The sequence below is a fragment of the Alligator sinensis genome, unplaced genomic scaffold, assembly GCF_000455745.1.
Source record: "Alligator sinensis unplaced genomic scaffold, ASM45574v1 scaffold633_1, whole genome shotgun sequence".
NCBI lineage: Eukaryota > Metazoa > Chordata > Crocodylia > Alligatoridae > Alligator > Alligator sinensis.
The window spans coordinates 205,522-210,872 of NW_005842280.1; positions in this window are offsets into that span (position 1 = coordinate 205,522).

Sequence of the window (5,351 nt, forward strand, 5' to 3'; positions counted from 1 at the left end):
TGCAAGCTATAGTTCAGCCACCTAGCGTAACAAAGTATTCAGGTTATACATGCAAGTGATGCAATCTATAAATAAAAGGCAACATATCTCCGAATTTCACTTAACAGCTTTGGTTAAGATAGCTACTGCTGTAAAAACAGGATGCTTACATAGTAAACCAAAGCCATCCAGCCACTACTTTTGTCTCTTATCTAACCAACAAAGACTTTCTATCTCCAAATAAAAGATCCAGCTTGTTTATGTGTAAAGATCTACTAAATTGGATTGCTCTCCCCCAATATCATACAACAGATCTGAGAGAATGCAAGTATCTGTTACATTTGATAATTGGGTTTTGTAATGTTCTGTATCCACTTTTATGTGAAGATATCAAAACCCTTCAAAGGAGAAGTTAAAATGAGTTGCCCCAAGTCACACACCAAAGGCCTGGTAGGACAAAGCACAGAATCCAGACAATCCAGCCTACAGACTGCCATAGTTCAGTCGCTGGATTAACATAAAGTGTGGTTATAGGAGAAAAAACCTGAAACATACAGAGGAGCAGTTCCATATTTTTGGTTAACTGACAATACTAAGTATATATAAAGAAAAACCCTTTAAATTACTAGCACTTAAGATCTGGTTTGGGATGAAATCAAGAGGAAAGTTTGAAGCAGGTATTTATCAGACAATAGTTATTGTATTCATCACAGGCAGAATAGACAACAGCTTGCCCCACCATAGCTATATTGATTTGGGAATACTGACAGAAAGACTGCTGAATATCATATACAGCCACATTCTAGGTACTTGAAAGTGATGTCTGCAGGGCCCATACAGTGACAACAGTTTACATATAGAAAAATACAATTTTTCATAAATTCAAGGTTTTCAAAAGTCACTCATGAACAGCTATTAACAGCAGTTGAAAAATGGGGGCAATAGTTCTTATATGCAACTATGAAATAATACTTATATGCTAAAACACCTGTCAACTGTGATACTATTTCAGCTGATACCTCTGTACTCGACAGAGCACTGGCATTCCTTGGTAAACAAATTTACAATTAAAATAAATGTATCTGTATGACTTTGTGGGAAGAAGCTGCAAAGAAATTGCAGTTGAAGATAATGTGGTATTTTTCAATTCCCGTAAGAATCAAAATTAGCATGTGAGCCACTTGGAAAGTAAAACCCTGAAGTTCATTTTTGAAGTTGTACTTCTGTGCTCACTTCTGCCTGTTACCATGCAGCTAACAGGTGAAATGTAAGCATCAGTGTTAGGCAAAAATTACAGTTATCACAAGGTTGCAATTCATAGAATGTAGCAGGAAAAGAGGATCAGATTTCAGGACAAATTGAGAAAAAGAAAAATTGTGAAGGTTTTAATAGAAGCATTAAAAATCTACCTTTGCAGAAGGCAGTTAAGCCTTATGTGAAAAATATTACACCCCATAGTATATGCACCTCTAGCAGCAGAAAAACCAGTGTAGGCACAACTCTGCCTGCAGACGGTGGCTTCTCCAAGGACTTTGAGAACTTAAGAACTGCCATTTACTGGGGCAGACCTTAGGACAGGGGCATACAATTATTTTGGGTAGAGGGCCATGTGACAGGGGGGTCTCAGGGCCAAAACTCAGTGCTCGCCTGCCCACCTGTCCAAGGAGCAGTCCACCCAGTCTTTCCTGCCACAACTTGCTGTTTAATAAACTCAATGTAATAAGCGGGAGGCCACCCATCTTAATGCCCCAACACCTAGGTCAATATACATGCCTCTGACCTTCCCTGTACCGTGTCCCATGCCTCACCAATGACGCACTGTTGTAATATGGATGCCACACTATGACCCAAGCTCCAGAGTCTCACATGGGACTCTCACTCCCCACTGGAGCTTGCAGTGGGCAGTTCTTAATCTGATGACCCAAACTCAGCCTCACAATGTCTGAGGGCTTACTGGGGTCTCCCTCTGACCCAAACATGGACTTAGCTTGGCCTTTCTGCCTCCTCCCTGGGGCTTCAACTGACACCCTTCCACTAAGGGTGGAAGGAGGCCCTCTCACCAGGGCCTCCTTCTTAGATCAACACTTGTGGGGGGTTGGCCCATTGTGCTGCACTTCAGGTCGGCCCTGCAATCCTAATAAGCACACCCCCTGTGCAGCACTTCAGGTCCTCCTGGGCAGACCCTACTCTACACCCTTCATGCACAGCACTTCAGGTTGCCAGCACGCACCCTACTCTATGCAGGCCTCAACATGTACTTCTGCCCCCTCTCTCTGGGGCCACTTGGTCTTATATCCTAGGGGCGTAGGTGCCTCTCCCTAGGCGTGCCTGGCCCCCATACTCAACTGCCACCTCACTGGGGCCACCAGGGTCTCACACCCCATGGGGCTCAGGTGTCTGAAGACATGCCTGGCCCCTGTGCCTGTCCCCATCACTGGGTAACCCACCAGGATGTGGGGGCTGGGGTTATAAGGCACCCCTATCCGCCTTTCCCTGGAGAGGCAGCTGGCCTGTCATTTCTAGGGAACTTCCCCACCACGGGCAGTCCCACCAGGACATCCTTCCCCAGCAGGGTATACTTTTTGGTCATACCCAGGATCAGGAGCCTTCTGCCATCCCCATAGCTCCTGCCATTATGTCCAAGGATGTTCTGAGCAGCTGCTTAGCCAGATGACATCCTTCCGGCTGCCAGCAGCAGACTACTGGCTCAGCTCTGAGGGCCTGGGTTAAAATGGAGGCTGCTCTGCCCCCTCCTCCAATTACAAGGCTCTCCTGCAGTCATGTGACTGCCTCATCAGGCTGTGCTGCACCTCCCGGCTGCCCTGCTGCCTGATCTAAGCCTTAAAGTGGCAGGCACCAAAGGTGCTCTGTCACAGGCCACTTAAGTTTTGGCGAGCTGTTGGGGGCCACATAGGTATCCCCACCCCTTGACAGCTGCCCCTAGTTGCCACTTGGGACCAGAAGTCCTCCCCTCAACCCCTGATCTTTGCCACTGGAAGTCCCACCCCTTGCTGGCCCCCCCACCATTACTCCTTTTGGGAGGGGGGGTTTGCCATCTTAGAACCAGAAGAAAAACAAATCATACACTAGAAGTCAAATCTACTATAACATATTTTAATTTTATTACAAAAAATATTTGTCATGACTTGCATTTGTGTACTGTATATAGAAGGGATTGTATAATAACCCAAAAATAAAGTGTCACTTTTTTATATTGTGTCGGTGGGTAGTGGGGGGTTGTGAGAGGCCTGGGGAGTATGTATATGTTAATGGGGTTTGTGGGGGCAGGGTGTGGGTATGTGAGATGTCAGGGAGGGTGGCAGGGTGTATGACTCCCACACACTCCTCACATGGCATGCAGCCCCTGCTGCCTGGCAGCAGCAGTAAGCAGGGAGGTCAGGGCGCTCATGCCCAGTGCAGGCACCTAGTGGGGTGCGGCTTCGCACTGCCTGCCTGCCTGCAGCACCAGCATTCGCAGTGGGGGAAGCCCCGTGCTGGTGTTTGCTGACTCCCCCACCCCCTGCTGTGCAGGTCCCTGCACTCTGCTGGAAGTGGAGGGAGCCCCACCCCCTGCTTCCCCATGGAGTCCAGCGTTGGGCTTCCCTGCTGCAAGTGCAGAGCTGCAGGCACATGACACAGAGCCCCTGCGATAGAGTCAGCCAGTGCTGTGCTGGTGGCGAAGAGCGCATCCCCACACAGCATGCCTGGCCTCTTCTGGTCTATTGCTAGATCTTTGTTTAGTAAAGTTTTTTTTACGTTTTTAGCATCGTTGTCTTTATTTCTGATGTAGGAATGCAGCAGTTCATTGGACTGATGAAATCTATCAACTGTGCATTGCATCAGTGAATTGATGAGATGTATTCTAGTTACAAAAGTAAATTTACTTTTAGTAAATCGCACAATGTATGAACCAACTTACATCAACAACTGTGAATTCAAATGCAACAATAATGGCCCTAGGATCATTATGGTACAATCTGTGGGCAAGGCAAGAGCCCCCAAGGGGACATGTGCCTGCCTGTATACAAATGCCAGGAGCTTGGGGAATAAGCAGGAGGAACTCGTCCTCCTGCTTAACACAAATAATTACAATGTCATAGGGATAACAGAGACCTGGTGGGATTCCACCCATGACTGGACCATGGGTATAGACAGCTATACCCTGTACAGGAGAGTTCAAGTAGATAAAAGAGGCGGGGGTGTAGCTCTCTATGTTAAGGAAAGCTATGCATTTCTGCAAGCTGATGTTGGTGACCAGGGAGGACAACTGGAGACCCTCTGGGTTAAAATCCGTGGGGAACACGGCACAGGGGACACAACGGTGGGAGTCTACTACTGACCTCCCACCCAAAGTCAAGACCTTGACTAGGAGTTCACCCGGGAACTGGCTGAGGCTGCATGCTCCAGGACCATGGTTGTCATGAGTGATTTCAACTACCCAGACATCTCGTGGGAAGATCACTCAGCAAAATCCAAGTGGTCGCAAAGCTTCCTATCATGCGTGAATGACCTCTACCTGACTCAAGAAGTCTACGGGCCAACGAGAGGTAAAGCATTGCTCAACCTGGTACTAGCTACTGGGGATGACCTAATCGGTGACCTAGTGATTGATGGGAAGCTGGGTGACAGTGACCACGAGCTGATTACCTTCACCATCCACCATAAAGCTGGCAAGTCAGCAACACTGAAGTCCTTGACTTCAGGAAAGCCGGCTTTGACAATTTCAGGAGGCTTGTCAGTGAGGCCCTAAGGGACCACGACCCCAGGGGGAGGGGAGTTCAGGAAGAGTGGTTGCTCCTCAAGGGAGCGGTCCTCAATGCACAAGCTAATTCTAGTCCATCTTGGAGGAAAGGCAGCAAGAGGGCACAGCACCCACCCTGGCTCTCCAGGGATCTAGCAGACCTCCTGAAGCTAAAAAGAAAGGCCTACAAAGGATAGAGGACGGGATTCCCCTCCAGGGAGAAATATTTTGCACTGGTCCAGTCCTGCAGGGAGCAAACCAGGAAAGCCAAGGCTGCAACTGAACTCCAACTAACTTCAAGTATCAAGGACAATAAAAAGTCCTTTTTCAGATATCATAGAATCATAGAAGTAGGTTCGGAAGGGACCCTGTAGATCTTCAAGTCCGACCCCCTGCCTGGGCAGGAGGAAAACTGGGCTCAAGTGACCCCAGCCAGGAAGGCATCGAGCCGCTTCTTAAAGACCCCCAGGGTAGGAGCCAGCACCACTTCCCTTGGAAGTTGGTTCCAGATCCTAGCCACCCTAACTGTGAAGTAGTTCCTACAGATGTCTAATCTAAACCTACTCTCCAACAACTTGTGGCCATTATTCCTTGTTATCCCGGGGGGCGCTAGGGGAAACAAGGTCTCCCC